This window comes from Microtus oregoni, unplaced genomic scaffold, assembly GCF_018167655.1.
Source record: "Microtus oregoni isolate MIOR12 unplaced genomic scaffold, Mior012 000032F_ref0000030, whole genome shotgun sequence".
NCBI classification, from domain to species: domain Eukaryota; kingdom Metazoa; phylum Chordata; class Mammalia; order Rodentia; family Cricetidae; genus Microtus; species Microtus oregoni.
In genome coordinates, this window is record NW_024543091.1 from 19,239,887 (window position 1) to 19,262,500 (window position 22,614).

A 22,614-nucleotide genomic window follows, 5' to 3' on the forward strand; every position below is an offset into this window, starting at 1 on the left:
TGGGCCAAGTAGTCTTGCCTCTGTGCTTTGCTCCTGCAGATTCGCAGGAGAAAGTGTAGAAAGTGGCTCATAAGCCACTTTTCTAGGCGCAGATTGGAAAAGCGTTTGAAGCCACGGGCTTCAGCACAGAGAGTTCACAGAAAGGACTGTGTGCATTTGTTCATCCTGCCAACCTGTGGAGCGTGAGACTTGGGCACACTTCCTTCCCCTGAAACCGGAGGTAGCTCCCTAGTCAGTCAGTCATAAAAGAGCATGGGCCTTAAACCCATGATCCTCCGGGCCCCTTTCTCTTACTTAGTCCTAAGAGGGACATCATTGTCAATCCCCACAAAGTTTAGGGGATGTCAAGGAAAAGCCAGCAGGAAGAGTGTAGGAGCTGGAAGACGGGGAGGGCTGCTGTGGGACTGACATGGGATTTCACTTGTGAGCTCAGAGCAGCAGTGGTTCCCTGAACAAGATTGAGCCAACCAACATTCCAGTATAGACTGGGGTAGGAGAGCACATAACTCCCCCCCCCCCCCCCCACTTAACTGAGGAGCTATTGGCATTTGATAGCTGCTGGGAGAGGGAGAATCATTCTTCTTTGGTCCCGTGGCCAGTGACAGGCCGCCCATGCTCCAGTGGATGGCTTCATACCCCTGCATACATGAATATCACTGATTGGACTGAGTGAGTTATATTTTTAAAAAGAGAAATAAGAGAACACGAAGCCAAAGGGAGACGTATTAGAATGGATTCAGGTCAAGTTGGAAGAGGGAAATGAGAGGTGGGTGTTAAGTTGGGAGTGTAGTCCCCAGCCCCTGGCATCCATCCCAGAGAACCTGGCCTGGGAGTCACATTGCTCTGGACTCCAAATCCCAGCATGCCAGATCCTGACCCCTCCATGGAGGAGGGTCAGGACCACTCCCACAGGTTATTTAAGTGTGTTCCCAGAGGAGAAACACGTGGTTTTCGGGTCTGCATGGGCTCCCTGCTGTCCTGTCTCCCCGCCATGCACTCGGCCACCAGAGAGCATCATTCTTAATAAAACAGTGGGCATTCTGATTTGGTTTGATTTGACCTAATTGGATTTTTTGTGCTGGCGGAGCTGCTCTCTTTTCTATTGTTTTTACTTAACAGTGGGTATGATCATATTTCATGATATACATGTATGAAATTCTCAACAAATAAATAAGTGCAAGAAAAGGGCAAACCCACTGATACCCAGAAGAAAGTAGGCATTTAATTCACAGAGAGAGATGTCAAAGAGAAGATGCAGGAGAAGGAGCATCACCTTCTATCTGTTCTCTCTGCAAAGCCCTGGACCTTATCCTGTAGATCTTTTCCTCCTGTGGGAGGGGCAGTTAATTATTTCCAATTATTCATTACTAATTTCTAACCAATCCTCCTTCTGAGAAGTTACAGATAAGCAAATGGCCGTGGGGTACCTGATAATCTGGATCCTGAGGCAGTTCCTGGATTGGAAATGGAAAGTGTGGTCCTTGGTGGGGTGTGCCAAGGATGGTCTCCTCTATCTTAAGCCTTTTAAATGTTTTCTTGCCACTCCGAGGATATTGCCCCAAATCTCTCTCCTCTTTAGAAACAAATCTGACACAATCCCCAAGCTTCCTCTTCACCTGTTCCCTAGTTATCACCCATCTCTCTCCCTCATCTCCTATACATGCCTCCAAAGGTTTTCTCTGTATCCCCCAGTTTCTGTAGCTGTATTTTTTAGCAATTTTGCTTTGCTGAATGTTGATGTGAAGTCCAATTTTATGTCAACTTGACGCATTTGGGAAGAGGAAAACCCAATGAAGAAAATGCAGACAAGTCTAGGGGGTCATTTCCTTGATTGAGGATTGGTGTATGGGTAGGCCCAGGTCACTGTGGGCGGTGCCACCCATGATCTGGCAATCCTGGATGATAAAGAAAGCAGACTGAGCCAGCCATGAGAAACCAACCAGTTAAGCGGTGCTCCTCCCTGGCCTGTGCATTGGCTGCTTCCTCCAGGTTCCTGCCCTGTTTGAGTCTGTCCTGACTTTCCTCAGTGATGGACTGACTGCCATCTAGAAATGAAAGGTGAACTAAACCCTTTCCTCCCCGGGTTGCCTTTGATCGTGGTGTTTTATCACCATAATAGAAAGTCTAATTAAGGCAACTGGGTTGGCTCTAGTGACAAAGAGTGTGCGCTTGGGGCTGGAGAGGTGACTTAGTTAAAATGTGGACTGCCCTTGCAGACAACCCAAGTTCAGTTGCCAGCACTCAAATCTGGCAGCTAATAACGACCAGAACTCCAGCTCCAGGGGGATCCAACGCTCCACTCACACCTGTATTCACGCACACACATCCACACAGAGATACACACACTTGCTCATAATAAATACATTTAGCTGGGCAATGGTGGTGCACACCTTTAATCCCAGCACTCAGGAGGCAGAGGCAGGTGGATCTCTGTGAGTTCAAGGTCAGCCTGAACTCAAAGAAATCTTGTTTCAAAAAGCAAAAACAAAACAAAACAAAAAAAGAATATGTCTGAAAAAGAGCTCACAACAAGAGTTTTAAGAAATAAAGCAAATCAGCCATGCATGGTGGCTCACTCCTGTAATCTTAGTATTGGAGAGACCAAAGCAAGAAGATCGAGGCAACTTTGGCTACATAATGAGTTTCAGGATGTCATGGGATACAGAGTGAGACCTTGTCTCATAGGTGGGTATATGGATAGATAGACAGACAGACAGATAGAAGATAGATAGATAGATAGATAGATGATAGATAGATAGATAGATAGATGATAGACAGACAGACAGATAGAAGATAGATAGATAGATAGACAGATAGAAGATAGATAGATAGATAGATAGATAGATAGATAGATAGATGATAGATAGAAGATAGATAGATAGATAGATAGATAGATAGAAGATAGATAGATAGATGATACATAGAAGATAGATAGATAGATAGATAGATAGATAGATAGAAGATAGAGATAGATAAATGATAGATAGAAGATAGATAGATAGATAGATAGATAGAAGATAGACAGACAGACAGATAGATAGACAGATAGATAGATACCCAAGTGTGCATTATTGCTGCCTTCTGCTACCCCGAGGCCCACAGTGCTGGAATAAGGGTGAGGAGTCCAGGAGGCATGGGCACAATTGTACCCTTCAACTGTGTGCTCACTCAGCCAGACTGAAGGCCCTGAAGGGAAGGGGCAAGTCTTCCAGGTAGCATTTGCATCCAGAGTTGGCAGCCCTGGCAGTCCTCCAGGGGCACTTAGCACAGCTGGAAGGTAGAGCATTGCTAGGTCATGCTCTTCCTCTGTCAAGAGTTTATCTGGGTGTAACTGGCTATTATCAGAAGAGCAGCAGGGGTTCACATCTCTGCTTCCTTCACCCAGGTCAATCAATCATACTTAATGTTCTCTCTTACATCATCCTCTGACATCGTAATAAAGTTGTTTGTAATGTTAAGCCTAAGATCCGTCTCCTTTACTCACTCTGGTGATCCTATAAAAGGACTCTAATTAGATGAGGTATTAACCCAATAAGGCCCCCAGATGGAAGAGGCAGGCCCCACATTTCGTCTCTGTGCTGGCTGGTGGATAGAATTCAGCCTGCACTATCCATCCTCTGGAGAGTGAAACTATCGAGCTTACCATAGTCTTCACTATGGTTTTAGGGTTGGCTTTTAACTTAGGTACTTAGTTTTAGCTCAGTGCTAACGCCTCACTGTTTTAACTACCATACATTTTCATCGTGCCTTGATATTTGGTAGGGTGAAGTGTCCCTTTATTGTTACTTTTTGATTAAGAATATTTTGGTGGCACATTTTTATCTTTCATGTGAACTTTATAGCTGATTTTTTTCCCTAGCAGATCACTTTTAAGCTATTTATTTATTCAGTTAGTTAGTTGTATTTAATGTCTTGATTATTTGCCTGTGTGTATGTATTCAAACTATATGTGGGCATGCAGTGCTTGCAGAGGTCTAAAGGGGGCATCGGATTCCCTGGAACTAGAGTGGCAGGCAGTTGTGAGCTACCATGTTGGTGCTGGGAACTAAACCTGGGCTCTCGGCAAGAGCCACCTGTGTTCTTGACCACCGAGCCTAGATCACCGTTTAAAATCAGCATCAAGGAAGATCAAATCAGTAAAAATGAACTGGACTTTATGACATTCCAAGATATAGTCAGACCAAAAAGAAAATTAAAAACAACCCATAAACTTTGTCAGTGTACACAAGAGATAACTGGCATACAAACCACACAGGTACTTAAAGAAAGCCCTTCGGAGGTGATTCCTCTATTATATAGTAGATGAGAACTCCCCTCAACTTGATATCCAGACACTGAAAAGGCTGACTGTATGAGTCATTCCATAGGGTGGGGGCTGGGGGGTATGGGCTTTTGTGGAGCCAGGTAGACATGAGGTATCATCTTTAGTTTCTCTCCACCTTACTTTTGGGGACAGGGACGCTCACTCAACCTGGAGTTGATCAGTTTGGTTAGACAGGCTAAGCAGCAAGCTCCGGGGAACCAGCTGTTTCAGCTTACTTGGGGCTGGGGTTATAGATGTGCATCTCACACCCAGCTCTTTGAATGGTTCTTTTATTTGGGTTCATGTCCTCATGTCTGTGCAGCAAGCACTTTACCAACTGAGCTATCTCCCCGGACTCTTTATGAAAAAGAATTTCAATTAAAAAGGGACCCACAAAAGACATACCAAGGGAAAACATTGGCAAGTAAGTCCGTGCTACTCTTAACACACAGGTGGTCCTAAAAATAAAAGAAGAATACAGTCCTATAAAAAACAGAAAGTAGATAAAGCATAATAATAAGAAAGACACAATTTAAAACTTTTGCTAGGCACAATCTCCCCAAAACACCACAACCATCGACTAACAATACAAAGGCAGTCACCAACTAGTTGATATGGAGGAACACCAGAGGGAGATGTAGCTCAATGGTAGAACAATTGCCTAACATCCAGGAAGTCCTGGCATGGTGGCAGATACCCAGCCCTGGAGAGGTTGGGGACAGATCTCCAAGATACAGCTCGCATTGCCTAGTATGGAGTGATTCCACAGAAAGACTCGTTTCTACATGGGTCCTACCTCATTCTGTGCAGAGTATGCCCAGGAAGACTTGCAGTCCCTAGCTCACCCTCCTGGAGAGTCAATCATCCGGGAGTCAAACACTGGCTGTGAAGTGGACAGTGATGGTGTCAACCCAGGAATAGAGAACCTTGGGAAAAATCAGGAGCAAAAAAAAAAAAAGTGTCAAAGCAAGCAGGAGAGCAAGGGTTTCTTTGCTTTTAGACAATAAAGATTATTTTTAAAAAATAAAGAGGAATAAATGATTTGTTATAGTGTTTTCATACAGATTGTAAGGTTTTTACCAAAGCCGTGTTAATGTTAAGCAAGATATAATTACATTATCAAATGTGCCTTCTTTGTTATCAGAACTCTATCTATTTTATTAAGAAAATCAACAAAATTCAGCCCCTTTGTCCTGTGTGCTGTGGTGACGTGAATGAGGACAGCCCCCTAGGTTCATATATTTGAGCCTTGGTTCTCAGTGGGTGATTTGGAAAGAATTAAGAGGTGTTGGAGGAAGTGTGTCATCATGGCGGGCAGGCTTTGAAGTTTCAAAACCCACACACGGTTTCCTGTTAGCTCTCTCTGCCTTCTGCTTGTGGGTCAAGATGTGAGCTCTCAGCTACTGCTCCGGTGCCATGACTGTCTGCCTGCCATGCTCCTCAACACAGTGGCTAGGGACTCGCTTTCAGAAGCTTTCAACCTCACTCAACTCTTTCTTGGGTAGGTTGCCTTGGTCATGGTGTTTCTGCACAGAAATGAAGAGTAACCAAGACAATGCTAGATCTTGTTCAGTCTTTCAAGAATGGCTTTTCATTGTTCCTTGCCCTTTATTCTCTACTACGTTCTTTTTAAAACAGCTTCTTTAGATGTCTAGCCCCTTCTTGGCTTTAGTAACCTCAGTTCTGCTGTGGGACAATGGATTTTTTTTATCCTGTCACTTGTATTATTTTTAATAAAATGCTGATTGGCCAGTAGCCAGGCAGGAAGTATAAACGAGGTGATGGTGACCAGGAAGTAGAGGTGTGGCAATGAGAATTATGGGAAGAGGGAAGTTTCAGTCTACAATTGTAACCCAGACGCAGTGGACGCAAAATGTGACTGCCTCGCCAAAAAAGGCACCAAGCCACGTGGCTAACAGAGACAAGAATAATGGGCTAATATAAGTTATAAGAATTAGTTAATAAGAAGAGCCTGAGATACTGTGCCAAACAGTTTATAATTAATGTAGACCTCTGTGTGATTCATTGAACCAGTTCTCTCTCTCTCTCTCTCTCTCTCTCTCTCTCTCTCTCTGTGTGTGTGTGTGTGTGTGTGTGTGTGTCTTTCTCTGTACCAGCCTTATTGTGTGTGTGTGTGCCACCAACCAGCTCCCAAATCATGACACAGAGACTTAGTTTTGAATGCTTGGCCTAGCTTAGCCTCAGCTTTTTTACCTTTTCTTTCTTGCTGTCTCTATGTCTGGCTGGGTAGTGACTGCCTGGCTTCTGGCCCCAGGCATTTCCCTTGTTCTCTCCTCCTTCTCTTCTTCTTCCTTTTTTTTTTGGGGGGGGGGGTAGCACGAAGGTTTATTGGGGCATCCTAGTAAAGACACTGGGGCTTGCCCATGGTGCTCTTGATATACAAAGCCCAGACATTTTGCCAGTTCTTCCTGAGCAAGGACACCAAGAAATTGACAGCCAAGTGGATGTTGTAGACCAGCTCATTGTCAGTCATCTTCACGTGGCCGACAGCGACAGCCAGACATAGCACCTTCTTCATCTGGAACTTGATCGTGGACTTCACCTCGTCCACTTTGGCCACCATGTTTTCATTGTGTGTCAGGAGGGAAGGGAACTTGCTAGCCTTGTTCAGGCCTGGGCCCAGGATATGCGGGATCTGCTTGATCGGAGACTCAGAGGCCAGAAAGGCGTCATACTTCTTGGCCAGCTTTCTAACCAACTTCTTGTTCTTATTGAGCTTGTTCAGCGCCTCTCGATGTTCATGAGGGGGATATCCACGGTCTTGGCCTCATCGCAGAGCTGCTGGTCCCCCAGGACGCACACCAAGAACTTGGGGCGAGGGGTGGACTTGAGCCTGACGGTGCCCGAGAAACGCTTGCCCTTCTGGGGGTCGTAGTTCTTCAGGCTGATCTTCAGCTCCACCCTTTCCAAAAACTTGCGGCGCTTGCGCTGGTTCCCGTGCAGGACCTCCCGCACCGCCTGTACAGGGTGTCGCGAGAGATTTTGCTGCTCATGGTTGCCCAGGCTGCGGGAACAGGAAGGAAGAGCCTTCTCTTCTTGAGCCTGGATTTCTCCTCCTACTTGTTCTCCCTGCCTGCCAGCCCCACCTGTCCTTTCTCTGCCTAACTATTGGCCGTTCAGTTTTTTTATTAGATCAATCAGTTGCCCTAGGCAAGCAAAGTGAAACAAATACAACACATCCTTATACAATTAAGCAAATGCAGCATAAACAAAGGTAGCACAGCTTTACACAGTTAAGGTGATATTCTGCAGCATAAGCAAACATAACCCATCATTGCCTAGTTAAACCATTTTCTCTGTGTCTCTCTGTCTCTCTCTCTCTCTCTGACTCTCCGGCTCTCTCCCCTGCTTCATCTCTGCATCGTGTGACTCTAGGGTCTCTCCCAGGGCAAGTATTTCTAGAGCCCAGAGTTGTTCTTGCTGACCTATATCACTTTTTTGGACCAAGAAGGGTCCTAGAGGAGACTGATGCTCAAGTGATGTGGGAATGTCATATATCAATCTGTTGATTTCATTGGTTAAGCAATAAAGAAACTGCTTGGCCCTGTGGGTGGAGTAAACAGAACAAAATGCTGGGAGGAAGAGGAAGTGAGGTCAGACTCAACAGCTCTCCTCTCGGGAGCAGACGCCTCAGAAGAGACGCCATGCCCCGCTCCCGGGCAGATACACACAATGAAGATCCGACCCAGGATGGACGTAGGCTAGAATCTTCCCGGTAAGACCGGTGCTCACAGATTATTAGAGATGGGTTGATCCGGATATCAGAATTAGCCAGTAAGGGCTAGAGCTAAAGGGCCAAGCAGTGTTTAAAAGAATACAGTTTCCGTGTAATTATTTCCGGTATAAAGATAGCCGGGTGGCGGGAAGCAGCCCTGCCGCTCCTATTACTACACACAAGAGGCTTCAGGACTCAGCTACCTCGAGACTAGCAGCCAGGAGCCAGTCCTTTTTCATCCAATTATTGTTCTTCCCAAACTTGTCTTTTGAAACTCTACCCGGTGCCGTGCACAGAGTTGAATGTAAGAACAAATGAGGTACACAGACTCTCCGTGCAACTTTCTTAGGCCAAAATTACAGTGTAGACTTGTACAAATAGCTGTGGTAACATAGTCGAAAAGATTAGCCTTGCCCAAAGTACAGAGGCTCCATAGAAGTTCTGGGTTACAAACCAGAGACACGACAGAAATGAACAAGGGAAGAGGGTATGCCATGAAGACATAGATGTATGGAGCTATAAAAAGGGGACCTACACAATAGGAAGATGAAAGAGGATAAAAGCCATGTGACAGAGAAGTGTGAGGTTGGTATGAGGTCAGCTTTGATCACGAGCCAAAGAGCTAGTCGGCAAGGGCCCCGTGGAGTATGTACCGAGCAATCTACCCTCCAGCACTTGGGGCATTAGGAAGCACTTCCCACTGCCCTCATTGGCCAACCCAGTCAGGATCACAAAAGACTAGTGAGGAGCAGGCTCAAGTGCCCCTCCTCATTTTGTCTTAGCAAAAACCGAGCATCAGTGACCACACCTCTACCTGGCCACTGTGACGTCCCAAATGGTCTGTTCTGGTCCGGGTGTTTGTTTCCTCTGTAGACTTGAGCTCTGTAGCAATCACCAGGAGACTTTGGGGACTTTCCTCTGAGCTGAAAACACTTGAGTATTGCCTAGTGCCAGCGCTTGCCAGGACTCAAAGTCTGGAGCCATCCATAAACTAGGTCCAGCCACATAACTGCTATGAGCCCCCGCTCCCTTTAAGCTAACAAAAACCATGCTTGTCTCCCAGCCAAAAAGAAAAGGAGGAAAAGTCCCTATCGTCATTCAACTGCGCCAACTTCCGATTTTTTCCTAGCCTGCTACCGTTTCTTCTTCATTGTGTGCTTTTGGTTTCCTAGCAGCTGCCAACACCCCCTGCAACTTGAGTAGCAGAGCTGAACAGGCGTTGCCCAGGTGTATGCCAGCCTCAAAGCATAGGCGTAGGAGGGCGCAAGAAGAGGGCATAGCAGGACTCCACTCCTGCCCAAGAGCCAAAGGCATTTACGAGGCTGGCCTGGAGAACAAGCCCGTGGCCTCCTCTAAGTGAACACTTCAAACTTTAGATGGGGTCCTTGCAAGCCCATGCTTCAGAATTCACAAAGGAAGCCGCTTGGCATGAATAGCTGTACTTCAGGTGTGTGCTTGTGGAGGTCAGAAGTTGACATAAGGCGTCTTCCTCGGTTGCTTTCCATTTTATATTTTGAGGCAGTCCCCCACTAAACCCGGGACTCGCCACTTTGGCTGAGCTAGCTGGCCAGTGAGATCCACTTAGCTCTACCTCCCCAGCCCTAGGATTAGAGGCGATACCACCATGCCTGGTTCTTTACACAAATGTCAGACGTCTAAACTCAGGACCTTGCTTGCATAGCAAGTATCATATTGACTGAGCCATATCCCTAGGTTTGCACTGTTTTAAGTGCTGGAGATGCATCTAGGGCCTTATCTATGCAAAGCACACATTCTACCTCTGAGCTCTACTCCAGCCCACCGCTCCTTTTTATGAATGAATTAGACAGCCTTTAATACACAGAATGGCATGTTTGTGTGTCTACTCCTCCCGCCAGCTGTGAAGTATGCTGGGACCTCTCTGAAGAGCTCCTACCACACCATCGATTCTATACACATCTTTTGTTTGCATTTAATAGTGAGTCGGAAAGACACGAAGATAAAGTGCTATTTCGGGCACCTGGGGCAGAGGGTTCTGCTGATCTCAGTCATTCCACAGCTCCCTGGGTCAGCCCCAGTAGGACCAGGGTACATGAAAGCGGTTAGACAGAGGCACAGCAAGGCCTGCCAGAGCCACAGGGGCCCAGGCACTAAGACACAGTGTGAAGGTCATCTTGAGAGAGAAGGTCCAACCAATGTCTTGGCGTGAAGAGGGGGGGTGTAATCAGACTTTTCTTTGGGCCTTCATCTCACCAATAACAACATGGAAACTTATTAATTATGAAAGCTTGACCATTAGTTTAGGCTTGTCCCACTGGCTCTTATAACTTAACCTGCTTCTATTAATCTATGTTTTACCATGTGGCTTTTACCTGTCTTTCATTCTGTATGTCCAATGGCCTCTGAGTCCCAGTGGTATCTCCTGTGCACCTCAATTATCCCTCCTCCTCATCCTCTCTCTACCTGTAGCTTCTGCCTCGCTGTTGGCCATTCAGCGTTTTATTACACCAATCACAGCAATATACCTTCACAGTGTCCAAATATCCCACAACAGAGGGGAGACTCAAACTAGCACAAAGTTAGGGCTGACAGTCAATGCTAAGCAGATGGTACTGTGATCCTCCTGGCCTGGAAGGCAATGTGCTACTGGGTGGCCAACTCCATTCATTAGATTTCAGTGAGTCAGAGGATAGACTCTCCTCTTGGCCCCTTTTACTGTGTATTATTCCAGACATACTCTGTTCCTTCTTGATACAGCTTTAAAAACAGTGTTTATGCAATGGAAACCATTAGGTTGTTAGTCTGAACAAGGATGGAGACAAAGGACATGAGATTCTTAATTCTCTCTCTTTCTCTCTCTCTCTCTCTCTCTCTGTCACACACACACACACACACACACACACACACACACACACACACTTCTTCTGCAGACCAAGCTGGTATTGAACTCATTATGTGGACAAAGATGACCTTGAATTCTGGACCTTTGCACCTCTAACTCCTGAGTACTGGGAATACACATGCATCCCACAATGCCTTGTTGGGGCCTGAAACCCAAGTCTTCATGTACACAAACACTCCACCAGCTGAGCTACATGCCAGGTCTGCTTCATAAGCCCTTAAATTATCATTGTGTGAGAACTTTTCCTTCCCCTTCGTTACAATAGTGGCAGCAACAGGTGAGTGAACCACAAAGCTACTTTTTTGAAAGTCTGTAAAAGTGTGTATTTGTGTGTATTAGTATGTTTCTCTGTGTATAAGTATGTGTTTGTGTGTGTGTAAATGTATTGTGTGTTCATGTGTGCATGTGTATGTGTGTGTGAGTATGTAGGGTATGTAGGCCAGAAGTCAACATCAGATATCTTCAGTTGTTTCTCTACCTTATTCTTTGAGACAGAGTTTCTCTTGGAACTGGGAGCTCACTGACTGGGCTATACTGGCTGCCCAGCCAGTCCCAGAGATCCTCCTTCTTCATTTTCAGAGTGCTGGGACAACAGAAACATGTCTACATGTGACTTTTTCAAATAGTTGCTGGGAACTGAACCCAGGCTCCAATGCATGCACAGCAAGCCTTTCATTGACCAGATCATTCCCCTAGCTAGCTCTGGCTAGAGAGTCTAGCCTGATCCATGAACTTCAGGTACCAAGGGCTGAAGAGATGGTTCAGTGGTTATCTCTCCCAGAGAGGGTTCAGTTCTCAGCACCCACACAACGGCTTGCAATTCTCCCTAACTCCGGTTCCAGGAGAGCCAACACCTTTTTCTGTCCTCTGCAGGCCCTCTACTCACACAGTGCACATGGATACACGCAGACAACACACACATACATATAAAATAAGAACAACATGGACCTCTGACCTCTGAACTCACGCCCCCCCCCACAATTGTACCTGTAGGCACATGACAACACTCTCACCTCTACACACCCACACGCACAAAGATATTGTTTTCAAAATAGTTAAAAAGAGGTGGAATTTTGATAGTTTTATCAATGTTCTTGGTTAAAAAAATCAATAGCAACCTGTAGCAACAGAGCCCTCTTTCTCGGAAGAAGGAGAAACGTGGCTTTACGTACCTGTTATCAGGCGTTGGCCAGCCTCTTTCCTGTTAGAACCCGTGCTTCCCCAGATCCACACCAGCATCAGTGTTTATTCTCAGCACCAACAAGTGGAAATGTAAATATCTTATCAAGAGCCGGGCACTGCTCAGTCCCTCAGCCATTTCACCCATGACTTTCCTGAGCTTTTTAGACTTGCCCGGAGAGGTCTCTAGTGTTATCTGCCACAAGAGAGAAAAACTAAACAACGCACGAAATACATTTAAAACATCAGTAATCTATCCCAGGTGGCGGCAACAGGATCTGAGGTCAGCTTGAAACACACGTGACTCTGTCTTAAATAACGAAAAATAAGTAAATAATGTTTTATACATAATATCCATGTGTAGCAGGCTCTCCTATCATTAGGGAAATTAATAATTGAAACTCTTTCTTTGAAATGGTTGTTCTGGTCCTTGAGTCTCTCTAAAAATGCCTTTTCTTTTTAGCACAGCTGCGCACATCTGTAATCCCATCACTGAGGAGATGGAGGCGGGAGCATCTGGAGTTCAAGGTCAGCGTGGGCAACCTAGTAAAAAGAAATAAAAAGAAAATAGCTTTAGTAACACTATTTTATCCACTTCATCCAGGTGTAGTTACTAGTCTATTTTATAAATAAACAGACATGGGCGCTGAGAGTTCAATGGCCCCTTAGTGAAGATCCAAGCCCCTTTAGTCCTGGCTAGGCCCCCTTTCCATATTGCCACACCATGATGTCCCTGGAGTATCATGGAGACTCCAGAGAAGAAGAACTGAGCAGGTTCAAAACTAGGCTACTCTGATTCCTGCACTGGAGTATCATGGAGACTCCAGAGAAGAAGAACTGAGCAGGTTCAAAACTAGGCTACTCTGATTCCTGCACTGGAGGGTGGATTTTCTCCACCTAACTCTTTCAAGTGGCCTGTGATCTTCCTGAGCTTGGGTGTCTCTCTGGACCTCACGCCTTGGAACCAACACTACTCCTTTCTGAGTGTGGCGGTTAGAATGAGGACGACCCCATAGGCTCATATGTTTGAGTATTTGGCCCCCAGTTGGAGGAACTTTTTGGAAAGATTAGAAGGCTTGGCCTTGTTGGAGAAGGCTTGTCGCTGGGCTGAGGAAGCCTTTGAGATTTCAAGGCTCATACCATTCCCAATATTCCTCTCCCTTTGCCTCTTGTTTGTGGATCAAGATGTGTTCCCTCGGCTGTTCCCGTCACCATTGTGGACTCTAACCCTCTAAAACCACAAGCCAATAAAACGTTTTCTCTTCTAAGTTGCCTTGGTCATGCTGTTTTGCCATAGCAATAGAAAAGTGCTGAAGCCTTTACCCCAATTCTGGCCAGGCTTTCCTTCGGACCCACACCCGTTTCTCCTTCCTTCTGCATCTGTCTACCATGCGGGTGCCCAGCGATGCCTCCCCATCTCCTCCAGCTGGCATGGCTCTAGCTGCGTTTCAGAGGGGAGACCAGCTCCACATACTCCCACCTTCCCACGAACAAAGGGAAATACTCCAGTTCCCTGGGCTCTCTGAATCTTTGCATCTGGTCAAGATGACAAAGGAGACCTGAGGCCTTACCATAGACATTTACAGTGGAAGAACTCCGGAGCTGATGAGATGCACTGGAGGCAAGGGCTTGTGTCCTCGAGTGCAGGGTTTCTAGAAACAGGAAAGAGGAATCACTGTTGAGGATGACTTGAAATGAAGAAGGTGCTATAAATGTCGGTGGTCTGAGCAGCAGGCAGAGCCTGGAGGATGACTCCATCTTTCCATCCTTCTGTGAGGGTCCATGGCAGGGAAGAGCAGAGACAGTTCTGAAACTTTCCTTCCGCCCCCTTGACTTGACTGCATAGCCCATCCTGGGCATTTCCCCTCCCTACTGGGGTCCAGACCCTACTTCTAGCTCTCTGATGATTCCCTCAACATTTTGCTGTGCAGGAAACCAGAAAAGTAACTTCTTGTGTAGCAACTAACTCGAAAGAACTTTTTCTAATCTTTTATTTATTTATTTATTTGGAATTTGAGAGAACCAATCCATGCTATACTAAAGGATGAATTGGTATTCTTGCTGAAGAATAATAAATTGCATGAGCTCTGCCCTTCAATCTCATGGGGTGATAGGCAGAAAGACATGGGGGGGGGGGACTCTTACCGTAGTTACAATGCAATTAAAGTCAGCAGGTACTAACAAATCTCATAGGCTAAGCCTGCTTCCCAACCTAAGCTGTGGAGGTGTGGAGGTGCTCCAGCAGGCTCAGCCTGGCTCCTAGTTCTAAAGTCGCACCCTGACCAGAAGCGAAGAATTTCAGGTCTGCCATCTGTCATATCATTTAGAATCAAGTCTACATAGCAACTAAGTTAGCCTCAGGGATGATGACCAATCCTCTGTGTCCATGTGTCTGTCTGTCTGTGCGTGTGTGTGTCTATGGTCTCTTTCTCCCTCTCTCTCTCTCTCTCTCTCTCTCTCTCTCTCTCTCTCTCTCTCTCTGTGTGTGTGTGTGTGTGTGTGTGCGCACGCGTGCACTGCACAAACATGGAAACGCCAGAGATCAACACTGGGGTAATTTCCTTGGTCATTCTTTGTCCTTCTTTGTTTTGTTTTGAGGCAGCATCTCTCATTGAATCTGGTGTTAAGCAGCTCGGTTAGCTTGGCTGGCCAGTAAGCTGTAGGGAGGCTCCCGTCTCTGCCTGACCAGCACTGGGATTATATTCATATACCACACCATGCCTAGCTTTTGACATGGGTTCTGAGGACCAAACTCAGGCTCTCACATTTGTGTGCTAATCAGTTTACCAGCTGAGCCATCTTCCCATCGCTGATGATTCAGTTTGTACCAGCGGTCCCTAGTTTCTCTCAGGAGCACCCAGGTTATTTCTTAAGTCTCATTTCTTAAATTTTGTTTATCCACTCTAAGACCTAGAATTTCTCCCTATTATCTTACTGACTTATTTAAGTTAAAAGTATTTAAGTTAAAACACTAACTTGTTTTCCTAAATTTTCATTCCCCTCAACCCAGATACCTAGTTGGTATGATCTGCATACAGCTAAACCATGTCTTATTGTGTTTTGGAGAACCAAGGAAAACCAGCAGCCATTAAGACCCAAAGTGAGCATCACAGATCTGCTTAAACTTGAACGTGAAAGTCTTTTTCTTTCAGAGTCATAATACACCATCAGAAACTAAGCCAGTCCCTGGCCTGTGCAACCTGGCCCTGCACATTCCCCATCAGCCCCTGCTTCTCAAAACTCTGACAACTTTGATCCAAGTTCAAGCCAGCTGTCGTTCCAACAAGCAGCTGCATTTCTGATAATCTGCATTGAACTGACTGAGAGTTGGCACCTGCCAGACCACATCAAGTCACAAGGGGTTTTCAGAGTAGATGTTTTAACTTCATTGTATACCTTTATCATTCTCAACATCTTGCGGTCTTGGGTACTTGATTTTAAAAAACACAAAAGCCATCTCTCCAGCCCCCAGAGAGCATTGCCTGCTCTTCCAAAGGTCCTGAGTTCAATTCCCAGCAACCACATGGTGGCTCACAACCATCTGTAATGAGGTCTGGTGCCCTCTTCTGGCCTGCAGGCATACACACAGACAGAATATTGTATACATAATAAATAAATAAATATTAGAAAAAATAAAAGCCATCTTGTCTAGGAGGATCCCTGGACAAAGTGTGCATTTGTGTTTTGGGTAACTCAGTAATCTCATATTTAAACAAAGAGAATTCAGAATTTCTTCACTTTTGAAACAGGGTGGCATGGAGCCCTGGCTGGTCTTGAACTCCTGCTGTCTGTCCTTTTCACCTACAAGTGCTGTGATGACAGGTGTGCACCACCACTCCTGCTTGTGTAGTGCTCCGCTTGAACCCAGAGCCTTGTGCATGTTAGGCAAGCACTCTACCAACTGAACTAGTGCTCCGCTTGAACCCAGAGCCTTGTGCATGTTAGGCAAGCACTCTACCAACTGAACTAGTGCTCCGCTTGAACCCAGAGCCTTGTGCATGTTAGGCAAGCGATCTACCAACTGAACTAGTGCTCCGCTTGAACCCAGAGCCTTGTGCATGTTAGGCAAGCACTCTACCAACTGAACTAGTGCTCCGCTTGAACCCAGAGCCTTGTGCATGTTAGGCAAGCGCTCTACCAACTGAACCACATTCCTAGCCTGAGAGATCAGGATTTAAACTCTGCCTGTTCAGTATTTTCCATGCCTCTTTCCAGGAGCCACGTCTGGACCAAGCACCATGGTCAAAGCTAGGCTTTTCTGAGCAGTAACCCAGTGGTCTCCATCCCTATCCACATGAACTTGTCCCACTGTTGATGCTCATGCCCTGTAGCAGCCTCTGAGGATGCTCTCTTGTGGTTCTTCATTGTTCCGATGCTAGACCCAGATGGATAAACCAACTCCTGCTCAAGCACCTTTGAGGCCCTCTCAGTCTAGCATAGAGGACTTTACATTGCTTCCTTGTGTCTGCCGGTGTACCGGGCATGCAATACTCTGAAGTCCACAGGCTGGCGACCGTTCTTCAACTATTGCTTTCCTTTCCTTCTTTGATCCCAAGAAGAACTTTCATTTATTTGTATTAGGTGTGACTGTCAATGTAACCAGAAATCCAGAGGGAATTATGACTGTCCACGATTGCCAAGAACTGGAATCAACCTTAATGTCTGCCTATCAACCCATGAATGGATAAAGAAAATATGCTGTAATCTCATTTAATACTACTCAGCTATAAAAATGGAGGAAGTCTGGTTATTTGTGACAATTTGGGTGGAAATATGGTGATCACTACTTGAAGTCAGTGGTTCCCAGCCTTGCTAATGCTGTGACCCTTTAATACAGTTCCGAGTACTCAGATGTGGGCATCTCTGAATCTGGGTAGACCTGCCTGGAGAGAGATAGGAGTGATGTGTCAGTTCCTAAGACTACTGGAAATATGTGTTTTCCAATGGTCTAAGGCAATCCTATTGGGGGTCACAACCACAGTTTGAGAATTGCTGCTTTAAGGGAAACAAACCAAATGCAGCAAGACCATTAATGTAATGTCTCACTCATTTGTGGAATCTAGAAAAATGACCCAATAGAATTTGAGGATAGAACGGTGACTACCAGATACTGGAGAGATGAAGGACAGGAAAGGCCAATCACTGGATACTAAGTTATAGTTAGAGGGGAATAAGATTGGAGATGTTATGCATACTTGGGTGACTACACACAGCTATTAGGTCCTGGGTGTATTTATTAAAACGCATGTATATCCTAGCACAGATATGAAAGTCCAGGATAGTTTGAAGGTGTCAGTTCCCTCCTTCGACCATGTGGGTTCTGGGGTTCAAACTCAGATCATTGAACCTGGCAAAATTGCCTTTGCCCGCTGAGTCATCTCACTAGTTCTGGGCACAGTGTGTTTTTAAAAGGAAGAAAAAAAATATTCTAGGCATTTTTCACCACAAGGAAATGGCAAATGTTTAAGGAGACAAATCTATTTGCTCTGATTTAAATACCTTCCAGTGTATATATTTATTGACATATCACATGCACCTATGATGCATAAGTATTCCTCCCATGGTGAGAATTCACTCCATACACTCAAGTCAAATAGTGGAAAAGCATCTATAATAACAGCACCAAGTCCAGCTCTGGCTAATGCCTAAAGAGGAGGTGTCGAGGACAAAAGATTTGACCAACTTATATACATCTCAGGCTTACGCATTCCACATACACTGTCAACTTAAAGCTCTTTCAGGTCCTGGTCCAAGCTACACTTTGAGTAATTTAAACAGAGACTGGAGACTGTCAGTATGGCCACACAGGCAGATGGGAGATTTATACAGTGTAGATACTGCAGCTTGCCAGAATTATTTTAAGCACACCAGGGATATTCTTTTTGGATAGTTGTTACCAGGGTCATCTTGCCCACTTGCTTTTCTTAAGGAGAGGACCAGGAGGTTTTCTAGCAGAACAGAAATGAACAATGATTGTCATCCTACCCTGCCCCCTTTAAGCCCCTTACAGCAGAGATTCTCAACCTGTGGATCACAGCCCACAAAGGGATCACCCAAGAGCATATTTCTGATGGTCTTAGGAACTGAGACACCGTTCTTCTATCCATCTCCTGGAAGGTCCGCCCACACACAGATACGCCCATATAAAAGTACCTGGAACTGTATTACAGGATTGCAACATTGAGAAGGTTGAGAATCACTGCCTTAGAGGCATGTTCTCTGAGAGAAAAGGGGACTTAACAGCTGGTTGTAAATTGGGGTTGCCTCCTTCATTATGGGAATGAAATCTAATGTTTGGTCAATCCTGGTGAACAAACATTTACCTCTTAGCATCCTAAACTGTGCTTGTCTCTAACAAGCCTGGGTAGCACATTACCTATCATAAGGTTTTGTGGAGGCAGTGCTCCTTCAGCTAACTGCTACTTTGTATGACTGAATGCCTCCTAAGTGAAGCTATCAGTAAATCATCTACAACATCAATGCTATTCCTTCAAGTTTCTCCTACATCATGTGGACTAGGGGCAGTTTTATGTTGTTATTTTTAGTGGCTTTAAAAGCAAAGATATTCAGATCTGTATATGTTGCTTCTGTTTCCCCACCTCCTCAGAGGAGGCAGGTGGCTGAAGGGAAAGGATCTGGTGACACAGGTCTTCATGAGGAAGTGTTTGCTGGCTGAGCACCAGGCTCTATTCTGAGTGCTGGCAGTGCCGTGACCAGCCAGGCAAGACATGGAAATCAGCTCTAATGGGTGGAAACAGACCAACAAAGCGGGCTGCATTTCACAACAAAAACTAAGGTAACTTTCATTACATTCAAACAACCCACAAAATATCAAACTTCCCCTCCAAACAGGTCATCCCTGAAGGCCAGTGTGTCTTAAGGTGATTCTCATGATATACGCGCTAACAAATTCTTAGGATCAGACTCGGGTTGCTTTTCAGGGTGCTGTAAAATATGGCAATATCATCTTTGACACAGGTAAAGAAAGAGCAAAGGTAGATGGCATAAGGTGTCCCATGTTGTTTGTGAGGATTATACCCGATTCTTAATGCCACTCTGAGTAGTCTATTGTTGTTACTAGCCCGGAGGTACAACTTAGGGGAAACTAGGTGAAGGCGCATGGGTTTCAGGTGAGCAGGGCTCAGTTGAGTCCAGAGAGTCCGACGGTTCTCTGTCTGCCTGTAAATAGGAGATCACTAAAGAATTCAAACACATAGTTTGGAACTCCTGGGCGCTGCTTCAAACCCTTGAATCTTAGACCTTGCTTGTGTAAATCAAGGAATTAGGGAGCATTATTGGCTTAGGGAATGGAAGGAAGTAGGGCAAGTCAGTTAAAGCTAAAGTTTGTGCAAACATTGATGATTGACAACAAAAGAGAAATGGCACAGCCTGTCAGGAAGGCGTATGAATAGAGTCATTTGTGTATATTCAGTTCTCTGTTTGCTTATGGAAACAGCTCTGTGTGTGTGTGTGTGTGTGTGTGTGTGTGTGTGTGTGTGTGATGCATTGGGAAGCTAGCCCAGTTAAAACATTACGCCTCCAGAATCTTTTCTGTGACTTTCAAAGCAAAACATAAGCAAGGGACCGCCACACCTCTCTGTCCATCCTGCCCATGTGCTCAGCTGACCTAGGCTCCTGGATTCGTGCTCCCCTTCGCCCGCCCCATGACAAGTCCACCACCTGTGTCATCCTTCCTCACAGTGCTCGTCAAATGTGCCACAGGAAAGTATCCCTTAAGCAGAGCTAATCTCTGGGGAAAGGTTCCAAGGGACCCACCAGGAACAATGCAGAGGAGAAAGGCAGGAGGATGGGTGGGAGGACGGTGGGGTGAGGAGCCCTGAGTATCAGTTCCAGTTACTGCCATTGTTGCATCAGCCCCTGTAGTCATTGTTCCGATTCTCTGGTCCTGTGGACACTGCTTTTTCATCCTAGGACTTTATGTTTTATGAAGGCTACATGGACTTATGTCCCATAAGCCTTCCACTATGTGTGTGTTTGTGTGTGTGTGTGTGTGTGTATGCACGTGTGTGGGCGTGTCCACTCATGTCTCTGTATGCGCCAGAGGTCAATGTCAGGTGTCTTCTTCTGTTGCTATCTGCCTTGTTTTTTGAGACAGGCTCATCAATTCAACTAGGTTGCCTGGGCAGTGAGCTCCAGAGATCTTCCTCTCTCCACCTCCGCTGTGTTGGGATTACAGGAGCGGGTCAGCATACCTGTATTTTTATGTGGGTGCTGGGAATCTGAACTCAGATCCCATGCTTGTATTGAATCATCCTCCTGGCCTCCCATTACCCTCTCTGTCATCTGTCCATAAACTTTCTCTCCGTTTCAGAAGCAGAAGAAGCAGACAGTGGTCATCACACAGGGACAAGCACAGCCCCACACGGGGCAGGAGACCCTCAGGAATCCCTCTTGTCCTATTATGTCCCCATTGCTTCTTGCGCCTATTTCTTTCCCTTCATTTCCCTCCATTGGAAATGAAATAACACTGTGACCATGGCCTTGGCATGGTGGATGGAAACACAAAGATTAGAACTGATTACACTGTTTGGGGTTTCCTGACACAGTTTACACAGAAACCAGCCACATCTCGTGTTCTAGTCAGAGCTCTTAAAGTCACCCTCACTCCTGTCATCGGTCATCTGTGTCTGTCCCTTTCTAAGTAAGCATGGGTTAACAAACAATGCCAGACACTAACTATTTCCCATTTGGAAGACAGGGAGTAGGATTTGATTCCTTGTAGGTTATAGCGCTCATATCTCAGAGTAAGCTGTCAGCCACTTGACCGGTCAGAACTGTACTACTTCAGGCTACCTGAGGAAACAGTGATATAAGCAAAGTTCTTTATTTATTATCCTCTCTTGTCTACCACCCCACTCTTCCTTCACAACCCACCTCCGCCTGTTCCTGCTGCAGCCAATTCCACAACCTTCACATCTGGAGGGTTAAACTGGGCCAGAGCACATCTCAGGTTAAGCAGACCAGGGAGTCCTTGGATTGCTCAATTCCAGCTCTTTTTAAAGGCTAGATTAGATATAGATCACGGCGATGGTAGAAACAGATGTCGAAAGGGATTCCATTTGGAAAGTCAGGGAGACAGGTATACAGGAAGTCTTTGTTCTGTTCAGCAAATGTCCTGAAATCCTGGCCCATCTAAAAATAGAAGTAAGATAAGATGGAGAGTGGAAAAGACACCAGGTGTACTCTGGTCACTGCATGCACATGCATGACTTCACGTCCATGTATACATACACATCAATATGTGCAAAGATATCACACACACACACACGACAAAATGGCAATAGTGAAGAACGCAGCTGGTGCTGACTGGGTAAAAGGAAGGCGTGGGGCCTGTAGTCCAGGTAGCAAAGAGAAGAAGATGGAGGCTCAGGGTTTTGCATGGACCGTCCTGACAATCACAGGCTCCATCTCCTGACAGATAGAAATAGAAAGCATTGCTTCTTTTTGAGATGGGAAACTGCCACGAATTTGTAAAATAAATCCTACTCCATCTTTGCACAATAAAATGTGGCTTCCCTCCGCTGGCATCTGGTCCGTGGAGATGTGGTCTCAGAGCAAGGCTGTGTGTGGGTGATGCCAACTCTTGGTGCTGATGGTTGCATTTGGGAAGCACACAGCAGCTGAGCTGTTCTTTTGCTTGGAACATGGCAGGTTTGCTACCAGTCGAGTGGAAAGATGCAATTCTTTGTGATTATGTCATTTAGTGCAGTCACCCAGACACGTCCCCAGTGGGCTGCCCTTTGTACAGACTTGAGGCTAGAATCACAGATGTTCATGAAGCTATTCTATAAAATTGTAGCTCATTTGCAGGAAATGCCGTGTGTGCTGTGTTGGTAGTTTCTATCCTCCTTGCTGTGAAAAAAGAACTGGCAGCAGCCTCTGAAGGAAGGAAAGAGGAGCTCACAGTCTCCTGAGATAGCCCACTGTGGTGGAGAAGACACGGCGGCAAAGTGGAAGCCCACAGGTCACGCTGCATCAGTGGTCAGGAATCAGAGAGAGGTGGATACTAGTGTTTTATTTGCTTTTTGCTTTTTATTCACTTTGGGAGCCTAGCCCGTGAAATACTGTTTTTCTTACAGTTAGGGTAGGTCTTTTTTTTTACCTCAATGTAATCTAGATATTTCCTCACAGACATGCCCAGAGTGTTGTCTCCCAGGTGATTCTAGATTTTGTCAAATTGGCAATCAGTATTAACCATCTAAGTCCACCCCTTGCCAGGCAGCAGTGGTGCACACCTTTAATCCCAGCACTCAGGAGGCAGAAGCAAGCAGATCTGAGTCTGAGGCCAGCCTGTTCTACAGAGCGAGTCCTAGGACAGCCAGGGTTACACAGAGAAGTCCTATTTCAAAAAACAAGCAAAAAAACAAAAAACAAAACAAAAAAAAAAAACCAGAAAACAAAATAAATAAGTCCACCCATTATCAACTTGATTGTCTAAACATATTGCTTTCAAGTCTTAATTTTCCATACCTTGCCTTGGCTCATGGTCATCTC

General features: G+C 45.6%; 1 pseudogene; it reads right to left on the minus strand.

The window, feature by feature from the left end:
* Positions 1-6,662: 6,662 nt before the first annotated feature.
* Positions 6,663-7,317, minus strand: LOC121465919 (annotated as a pseudogene).
* Between the last annotated feature and the right edge of the window lie 15,297 nt (positions 7,318-22,614).